Source organism: Pimephales promelas, chromosome 18 (assembly GCF_988280905.1).
Source record: "Pimephales promelas chromosome 18, fPimPro1.hap1.1, whole genome shotgun sequence".
Taxonomy (NCBI): domain Eukaryota; kingdom Metazoa; phylum Chordata; class Actinopteri; order Cypriniformes; family Leuciscidae; genus Pimephales; species Pimephales promelas.
In genome coordinates this window covers 28,182,184-28,193,480 of record NC_142786.1, presented here as the reverse complement: position 1 = coordinate 28,193,480, position 11,297 = coordinate 28,182,184, and positions in this window count along the sequence as shown.

Genomic DNA, 11,297 nt, shown 5'->3' with positions numbered 1-11,297 from the left:
CAAATCAACCAAATTTCGGAAACTTTCCCTGGCTCAAATTTTTACAGCAAACATTTTGGTTGAGAGAGAGAAAACAGATAAATAAACTGGGAAACTTGACCACCCATGTAAACATTGAAATCAGTCTCTTTTTTTTTCATATAACAATGAAATTCAGCAAGTTTCAACATGCTTCCTTATTCTGCAGTGAAACCCTCAAATTAAAGCATTTTCATAATCATCCTATACTAGTAACATATTCATTTAATTTTTTTATATTTGTATTTTTATTTAGCATATTTAAATATAATGTGTATTTACCTTTTGTCTACTATTCATTTTACCTTAATGTTAATGAAATACAAAAGATTTTGTACTATATTTGCATAACTATTGCATGCACATACTGCAGATAACGTTTTCTGTTCATAACTTTTACATAACTTCATTTTAAAATGTAATGCTCGCTTAATTTAAAATTCATGGATCTTAGTTTTGCTAATGCAAAAAAGCTTGGTTGGTGACAAGTGTATAGGCTCAGTAGGCTGTAGGTGTAGGATGTGTGTTGGTGTGAGGGTGTGTGTTCACTTTACGCTTTGTTGCATCAGTGATGATAAGCTTTTTCCTCTTGTCCTCTGGCCTGAGCTCTTGTGACATCATCATTCATCACCATCAGAGATCACTGGGGCCAACGTGGGTGGGCTGGGCCAACATCTGCAGACTTGAGAGCTTCCAGGACTCTTTTCATCTTTCTTCTCGCTGTCTCGTTTACTTTTTTTTCAGTCAGCTCAGGTACAATACTAAGCTAAGATCCATGCTCTCATGTTATTTATGCAAAATTCTGACCCTACCATTTGAATGTTGCAACTTGGAATTGAGACTCGTGAGACCAGACAACATTTTCCAATCTTCTACTGTCAAATTTCAAATTTGGTGAGTGAGCCTGGGTGAATTGTAGCCCTGAGTTTGCTGTTCTTAGCTGACTGGAGTGGCACCTGGCGTGTCTTCTGCTGCTGTAGCCCATCTGCTTCAAGGTTCGACATTGTGTGTTCACAGATCCTCTTCTGCATGCCTCAATTGTAATGGTTTTTTTGAGTTACTGTTGCCTTTCTATCAACTCAAACCAGTCTGGCCATTCTCCTCTGACCTGCCGCTGACTGGATATTTTCTCTTTTTCGGACCATTCTCTGTAAACCCTAGAGGTGGTTGTGTTGGAAAATCTCAGCAGATCAGTGGTTTCTGAAATACTCAGACCCAGCCCGTGTGTCACCAACAACCTTACCCGACCTAAAGTCACCTTTTACCCCATTCTGATGCTCAGTTTAAACTTCAGCAGATCATCCCCGTAGCACCTCATTGCAGTACACGTTGGGTCCAGACCTAAGGGGTGGAGATGGGTAGTATTAGAGGTGGGTTAGGGATCAGGGGGTGGAGATGGGTAGGTTTAGGTATATGTAAGGTGGGCGGAGTTGAATCTGGATCCAACTCCTCCCCATGGATTTCGTGAGGACCTTCTCGATCATCTTGACCATGGCTGCGGTCGAAAGCTTAAAAATGTTGTCATTGGATTCGGACATAACTTTATGCCTTCCTACCCTCGAATGCATCCTCCAATATTATGTTTTACTTCCTGTCTCCTGAGACACCTTCATCTGATTGATTTTTGAAGGCAGCATCTTAACTAACCCTTTAAAAGAAAAATACATGTTTTGCTTGTAAACATAGTTCATTTTCATGGAATATAGTTCACTTAAACATTATTTAATTTATTGTCCCATTTTACTTTAAACCTGAAGAGAATGTTGATGCATAATGTTTTACCTCCACTGCAGCTCTCATATCAAATATGAGCACAGATAAAGTATTAAAAATCCTGAAACCCTTAAAGGGTAATTCCACCGGCGGAGACATAAAAATGTATTGAAAGTGGGTCGTATAATGTAGTAGAATAGTATCATAATTTGGGTGCTTCTTGGCTGATAAAAGGCAGAAAATGACTTTTTAGTGATTCTGGATCGTAGACAACAATCCCCATAGTGCATTGCAATGCTCAGTTCCGCAGGCCACTCCCATAACTCCACCCATCAATGTAGACAAGAGTTGAGCTCCACTCAATGCTACCGCCTGGAAATCATTTCACACAAATACTTGCCATTAGTATTATTATTACTAGATAGTTGTTTTGTAATGTAGGCTAATGTTTTATGTCTTAGGCTAACTCTGGCACAAAACATTGTTCCATACGTACGCCTACGTATTGTGCATTGTCCCTGATAAATAAATAAAAAAAATAAAAATAAGCCAAAAATACATTTTCTGGCTTTTCTCAGTCTAGAAAGCTCCAAATAATTACACATGTCTTCTACATAAAAGACCAATTTATTTTATATACACATTCATCTTTCCAGAGGTGAAGTATCCCTTTGATATTCATTCATTTTTATGCAAAATCATAAAAGAGGGAGTGGAGTGGGGAAACTAAAACATGGGCATTATGTATACACATCTGTTTGAAAGAATGCACTCTTCCCATAGTACAGTGACAGTGCCCCACAGTCATTGCTGAAGTCTATGGGCTGCTTTGTGGGCCCGCTTTTAAGTGCTGTGGATCCACTGATCCTCTGTATCTCGGGTAATGATGAGACTACTCATCACGGCAAATACACAAGACTGTTTTTGTTGGTGGGGACATTTGATCCAGAAAGAGAGGAAATGCAGTTAAAAAAAAACAGCACTATTTGTTCCTCAGTATTATGTGTCAGCACTGTGTGTATGGAACCACATGATACCACTGTTCCTCGCCCTGTGACCTAATGTTTGGAGCAATGCCTTTCTTTAGTTATCTGTATTGCATCACACTCTGAAACCTGCCTGAATGGGATCATGGCACAATTGAGACTGTGGATCTTTTCTCTCTGTTTTTTGTGTTTTGTTTTTTGGATAAAAAAATGTGTATAACTTGAAAAATGTGTTTAAAAATCCGCTGGATTCTGCCCACTTATTCAGCATTTTTTAAATATTGCCAGTGGGTGGAGTTACCCTTTAAATAATACTAAACCGAAACATTCCTTTGAATGTTAGGAATTGTTAGGGGAACATTCTGAACGTTAGTGGCGAACTCTTTGGGCCAGCTGGTGTGACAGGTCACGGATTAAATCAATAGATTATTTTTTATTTTGCTTTGCTTATGTATTTAGATCACTTCTTTTCCTGAATCTGCCCATACAAAGACATTATCTGTTTACAAATTAGTATTGGAGAAAAGTTTTTCCAATCAAAATGTATTCCTTGACGAATTTCTGATTGTCAGATTAATCAAATTGTTCATTTTGTACCTATGAGTGAAATCTTTGCTAATGCCTTCTCACGTTGCATAATATACGTAAACAGAAACACATGTGTAATTGGAGCATGAACAGCACAAGAGATTTGGCCATGACGTCGTGCTCTAGTCTACTGCAACCCGGAAGTATAAAAGTGGCGCCTAGAGAACTTGTCGTCCTCTTTTCATTTTCAGGGACTGGTTTACTGCACCGAGTTAAACGAAACTATGGCTAACAAGCACTTTAAGTGTGCCGACTGGGGTGTAACGGTTCACAAAATTCACGGTTTGGTTCGATACGATACACTTGTCATGGTTCGGTACGTATTCGATACAGAAAAAAAAAGAGAAAATGCCAGAGAAATTTCCTTGATATAATTTTTTAATGATATTTTTATTAAAACTAACATCTTAAAGTATGATTCTTTTTACTTTGTCTTTGAGCAATGATACCAGGTGTATAAACAAGGCCTTTTTGAAGAGTTATTGAACTTGTTGAACCATGAAGTGAAAAGCTGTGATGTTTACATGCCCGACACTTTCCGCTGGTCAAACTTGATCCGTTTGAAGAGTCTCTGGTTACAGATGGATGTGAGGTCAACTCGCCCAACCTTGCTATCCATAGTGATACTCATGAAAAGACCCAGACAGAGTCTAAAGCTGCCCCCAGTGACCTCTCCTGTTTATAAAGCCTAACACTTCATTAGAGTGTTTTGTAAGGGTTTGGACTGGATTCAAATGATCACAGAATGATTATTATTGTTATTATTATTTATTTATGCAGATTAAAGTGTGAGATTTTTAGTGACATCTAGCGGTTCGGCTGCTCAGCCCACTGCTCACCCCTCCCTTTCGAAGAAGCTACGGTGGTTAATGGTGCTAAATGGTGCACCATTATAAAGCTATGGTGGCCGTTTACCCCCTTATTTACATATATTACATATCGCATATCGCATATTTTTTTCAGCTTGCATGTTAATCAATGAATGCATTTACACCGGGAGCAGGAGCAGCGCGTGAGCGTCGAGCAGGAGAGTTTTTGCTGCGCTGCTCACGCTCAATTAAAGTGAAAGCACACTTTTGATGAGTAAAAAAAAAAAAAAAAAAGGATTTAAAAGTGCCCAAAATGCACAGAATTTGCATGTTGTGAGTTTTAACAAGAACTGGAGTAGGCTATGTGAGAAAAGAAAATGAACCCATTTAAACTTGATTTTATTATTGAGTTTGAGTAAAAGTATATGGTGTTTATATATATATATATATATATATAAAATTCAATCTAAAACGGCTAAAATCAGTAGCGGCAGGTCAAACTCAATGAAAATCGTTATCGGCCTGTAACCGGTGCATCTCTAAAAAACATTACGGTTTATTAATAAGTTCTTTATACACCTCTGAAAACATAGTTATGGATGTCATATTGCATTTCTGTTAATAGATATTTAAAATATTTACACATTGCGCCTTTAAAAGGCAAAAACCACAATGGGCTATATGGATTCAGCATATTTTTTAAAAGTAAATTTCAAATATGGAATTAAGTAAAATCTACTCAACTTAGTTAAAGTAGGAGTAGATAAGTTACAGTGAGACTATAGTTGGATAATTTTTATTATGAATGTGTATTCTGTATGATAGTAAATTAACTCCAGATGTCACAAAACTGATAAAACTTTTAAATACAGCTGGAGTTTAAATACTGTATTTAAAAATGCAAACTTATTAAGTATTCATACCTCAGTGCATGATGAGAACACCATCAGAAAGGTTAGTGGGGCTTTACTTAATTTTATAACGTATTTATGCTTCAATTTCTGTTGTATTCACCACGTTATTTAAATAGTTTTAATAAAAACATAATTTAATTTTCATTTAATTTTTTTATTTAAACAAATCTTTAACTCAAGGGTCTGTGTTTAATTTAGTGGGGATTGTGTTTGTGTGTGTGTTCAGTACACACTTTGTGACCACTATGGTATCACCTGGCTGTATCTCATCTTGTCAAGCACTGCGGCCGGCCACCCACAGAGGTCATGGGTAGGATTTCTGTGTCTTGCTCCACTGCTCTCCTGGAAGCAGATGAGAAGAGATTGGCTAGGACACGTTGGCTGATCTTTTTTCATTTTATTGACATGTCAATGATCTCATTAATGATTTCTCTTTGAGAACATTAAATCATTTTGCACAAAAAAAAATAAATAAATAATAATATTTATCATTTTCAAATGTGCATGTCAGACAGCAGTCATTCCAGAAGTGCTACTCGAACAAGAAGGCGCCCTTTATTTTTTATTTAAATTTTCAAAATTATGAGCTATTGATGTTGTGACCATTACAGAGACAAAGTAAAAAGAGAATAAAGTAATTTCACTGGCATTTGTTACATTTTCCTACATGGGTTGCCGAAATGTGTTTAATTGTCTCAATGCACAATGCTGCCAACATATTTCCGGTATTTAGATTCTCAGCTAGCATCTTTACTTCTGCATTGTGCGTTCTATAGCGTAGAGTGTGGCAGAACTCTTTCATAAGATTCATTTGACAGCGATTTATAATTTAAGTATTTTATATAGTATTAGTTAAGAATTGTAGTAATGGCTTCCAGAGTTTTAATATCAACGGCGGGAAAAGAGTAGTTCGACTGAGCATTGTGTTCCATTATGTGAGGCCTCCTCACCTCTATACTGAGTTTCCACACTTTTCCTGCGGACGAAGAAACGTCTTCTGCAGTCGTCACTTTAAAAGTGATGATTTGATTGAGCCATTGACCCCAAAGGGGCATAGCTTGCTGAGAACTTGAGCTGTACCAACCTTATTCTAACAAACGAATCAGTCATTTGTGTCCAAATATTTTCTTGTGACTATGTGAGAGGTAACCATATCAAAAGCATAACTTATCAGTTTTTATTGAACAATTATTCTCATTCTAATAGGCTTATTCTTTAATAACGAGTTGGATGTATACTTTATCACTTACATAGCAAATTACAGTGGAATAAGCCTGATAAGAATATTGATCGTCGTATACTATACCAATGGCATCAAATAGTGTGATATAGGTAGTCAGGCAACTTGTAATTGAAAAACAAAATTGGTTGTTTAAACACTTAAATCTTTAATTTTCTGTTTGTTATAACCTGGTGAAAAATATGTATGGAAAATGTACCTGAGTATGCTTTTAGTACAATAGAAATATAACATTGCGATCATTGCTATCCATTGTTTTCCTGTTGTTTGAATCGACCGCTCTCCTATCCGTTACGTCACGCCCGCCACGCCCATTTTCAGATGCGGAAGTAGAATAAAAATAAAAAAAACGACAAAAGAAGCTTTTGTAGCATATTTATAAGTATATTTTAAAGAAAATCTAGTTCCTACATAATGTTTCTATGCATTGACTTGTTGGGTCCTCTAACCTGCAATATGCCCTTTAAGAATCCATTCAACAGCCCTAAAAAAGCTAAAGGGAAATGCTGGTAGTCACATTTTAAACATTTCAGAACTGACTTGGTACCAAAGTTGGTACTTTTTCTGTACTCTTTTAAAAAGTGTGTTTAAGTTTTTTAAAACGTTTTTTAAAACTCATTTAAAAAGTGTGGTCTTCTAAAAAAAAATCATCTGTCAACAAGTTCAGTTTTATTTATTTTATACAATAGGCCTAATTACGGCAGTCCTTTACAAGTCAAACCAGCCTTTTTCTATTTTTATTTGTCATTATTTTTTAAATGTATTGCTCAGAGCAACCAATCAAATTACCTATAATAACCTCATAATCAAAACAAGCATGTCCGTGTTTTTTCGGCTACAGTTAGTGGAAAAGAAATAAATCTTAAACCTACCTTACAGAGCATATTATAATTATCTGTCTTTTAGATCTTCATGGTGTGCTTGAAGTTCAAAGCTGAATATGCCAGTGGTTTCTGAGCATGCTCAGTCCTGATGCCAGGATAAAGATGGTGATGGTTGGTTGTTTGATGATTGCTAGACTTGCTAGAGTTGTTACTTTTTTTGTGAGGACCATTCCTGTATTCATAGCATGGAACATTGTGTGTATGTAGGCTATTGCTAAATTCTGTTTATCTAACCCAGTCAGCTGATTATTGTTGATTGTGTTTTCCATTGTTTTGCTGAAAAGAAATGCATATGTTCGCTTTCCAAAATAAATTGGTAAAATGTTCTGGCAAAGTTAAGTAGGCCTATACATACTTGTATTGCACTGTGCCTGTGTACCCGAGCGTGTTTGTGTGAGGTAGTCCCGCTTTGTTTATTGCTCAAGGCATACAGTCGGGCTCTCCAAATTCTGTGTAACGACACAATGACGCTAAAATACAAAAATATGCCAGCTCTGTCCAACCAGTGACTACAATCAAAGGTCGCGTCAGATGCAGATCCACTTCCAATCCTTATATGTTAGGCTATATTAAATGAAAAGGCAATGTATCATTTCCAGACATACTATATTTCATGCCCTTAACACCTTCATGGTTACTGTCAACAACTCAAAGTGGGATGGAAATTTAATAAACATTCATGTACATTTCCAGTTCCGTTGTGTGAGCTTAAGTCCCCCTGAAGCCAAAGATTATATCACTCTTTAGTATTAATAAGACTAATTGTATTATAGATATTACTTAGGCCCTGGTGAGTTTTTAAGTTGTCTGAAAGGTCATAGATGGATAAAAAGTATATATGCAGTTGAAAATACTAAGTCTTCTGGTAAGTTTCCAATCCATCTGAAATTTGCACATAAATGGAGGCCAACCCTAATTGCCATACAGATGATATGTTTGATATCTCGATTGGGTGCTGATATGTTCATATGTGCCATCAATCAAATCAAAGCACAACTGCGGAAAAATTGTGCGTTGCTATGTAATTAATACAATTTGGTAAACATGTCTCCTAGCAACTAAAGAGCATTTTGCACAAACATTTGGAATAATTTCACTAGTGCGAGGAATAACAGGGGAGCATACTGGATACTGGAGGATGTTTTAGTGTTGTTTACCAGGGCTATTTCAATTCCCTGGAACGGTAGGTTTGTGTAATGACCTAAACAAGTGATGATCTTTGAATAAAAGCTGAATGATAAAATCCATTAGTGCAGTGTTTCCTCACAGTCCCATCGGTAAGAAAGGAAGTGATCCTTCATCAGCACCAAACCAGAAAATTGGATTAATATAATGCTGGATATTCTTCTACATTATCATTAATGTTATTAAAGTGACTAATAATACTTTTTTTGTTTGTTTGTTTGTTTGTTTTTTAATCACCAATGCAAAATAGACAGACCAAGATACAGCACATGAAATGAATAGTTCGCATTCTCATTGGTTCTTAGCGTTCTCACTAGTGTTTCAATGCAACTTCCACAGCCAATCGAGTTCATGTGTCCATTACTACTTCCCTTTATAACCACAACATGCTGATACAACAATGACCGGTACACAATTTTGGGCTGTCCCAGATGAAAGATGACCAATCATGGAGATATCTGTGGTTATGGCTCCCAAACGTTGTCCTGTGTCGTACAAGTTCATTAGATCCATGCCGTACAGTCATAGGATTGCCGAAAGTCGCAGTCTTTAGCAGGCCTAACTCTACGCGCTGTGCAAATTCTTATTCTAGACCCCCACCTCCCACCACCTGCTTAGCTCTGCTACAAGGGTCTCCCTTATTCTAGCAGCATGTTTCCCATGTTTTCTTAGCATTTAGCTGAAACATTTGGTATTTGCACTGCAGCAGCGGCAACCATAGCTCTAGTCTGCCAAGACCAACCCTATGTACATTCCATTTACATTGATAATGATTTAGAAACTATCCAAAGAGTTGTCTTGGCTGGAATTATTTTATTAGATTTTTTTTGTTTTTTGTTTTTTAATTACGCAATTAAAAATCTCTGGCATGTGCTTAATTACCCAAATGCATAAGCCCTAGTTGGGAATCGCTGCATTAATGAACATCAGAGATGTTTTAAGCCAGTGTATAAGTTCATTTGAGCCAATGAGAGGCCACAATGTGCTGTACATTTAGGGATTTTAATCAAAAGATTTATAGTTGTTGGCAGACCGGTTTGCAACTGATTTGCTCTGTGTGAGGGGGTTATGATAAGAACGTAAACCTTTAGTTCAGTTGGAACATGACTTGTGTAGACTAAACTTATGTTGTTGTTTTTTTGTTTTGTTTTTTTACGTCTTTTTGCTATTTATGGAATCGGGTCATATGGAATCATGATTTTTTTTTAAGTTTACTGTAATGTGTTTTGAGTTTTGATGTCTGCTGAGGTGACCTGTGTATTTCAGACATATTGTAAGGGTGACACCTGGCGTATTACTTGGTTATTGCAATAAATTTCAGCCTTGCAGTGGATTGTTTAAACAAGCAGGTGGCAGTCTATACATACACAATATCTATTACAGCTTAGAGTGGCACATGACACATATTTCAGTCATTAAAGAAAAATCATGATTTCAGATGTGCGAAATGGTAAAATTCCAATGTTTAAATGGTGTAGTTCATATTGTCATTTTAGTATTTAATTGAAATTAATTTAAAATATTACCTTTTAAAAATAATATTAATGTGTCCAAACAATACTGTTTGGTATATGGCACAACTATATTTACTTGCATTCAGTGAATTGTATAATTAGCATCAGCATATTTTAATATATTATTTATAATATTATATATATATATATATATATATATATATATATATATATATATATATATATATATATATATATTCAATTTATTATTATTGTCTTTTTTTCTTATATGTTCCTATGCTGAGGAATATGAGACTAAATGGACAAAACAACTATCATAACATTACTATCATAACAGCTGTCATTAATCATTTAATAAAAAAAAACATGGTGCAAATACAAGCATCATAATTATGGCTTTGGAGCAACTAAGATAAATGGCATTCCAAGAGTGGATTATAGTTTTTCTTCTATGTTTCACTGTCCCGGTATGTTATAATTTAGATCGATCAGCTGTAAAACACCTTTATTACATGTTCTATAATTTCAGCTGTCCATGTTCACCTTTCTAACCCAATTCACAATGAATCACACTAATTATACCCGCAAACCTGACCTTGACCAAGCTACTCGATTATGATGCAATATAGGTAATGGATGTCTAACTGCTGGTCTGCAGTGTTGACAAATGGTAGGTTGACCTTGTGGTGCCAGTAGGCAACTGGTCAAGGCTGTGTGCTCCACCACAGATGTCTGGGATGGGAAGTGCACAATAAATCTATAGGCTCAAAATGACTTCTCATCTACATCCCAGAAATGCCAGCCTATGCTTTGTTTGGTTGGGGCATTTTTTTCTAACCGACACTGATGTCATATCCTGGTTTGAGGTACATTTGGATATATGAAGTTGGCTTCACTGTGTGTGTGTGAGTGTGTGTGTGTGTGTATGGCCAGGTCTAATTACAGACTGGGTAAAGAGGCCCGTTGAGGGACATAAGTAAGCTTCTAGTAGGCCTAAGGTCTCCCAGATTTACCACAGTAAGAAAAGTGAGAAATAGACAGAGAGAGAGAGGAGCCAAGAAAGAAAGCTGTGGAGAAATTTAAGGACATGTAGGCGGAAAGGACTGGAGTATATCAGTGTGTGTGTCTATTCTGATCATGTCACAGGATTCAGCATCACTACGAATCAACACATCTGCCACTAAACCAAATGGTTTGAATGATTATATAAAAGCAAAATTTGCATTTAAATCGTTAGGGGTGTAACAATATATCGTGCCACAATATAATCGCAATACAAAAATGCAACAATAGTGACAATAATGTGTATTGTGAACAGTCCCCCCAACTAGTTTTCAGAGTTTTAGTGCACTACACTAATGATGATTATAATGTATAATAATGCAAAAATCGTGGGTCCTGATAATGCCAAATGTCTGATGTTACCAGTAAAAAGTGTCCAACATTATTTTAAATATATCTAGTCAGTGAAAGAGTGCAAGCATA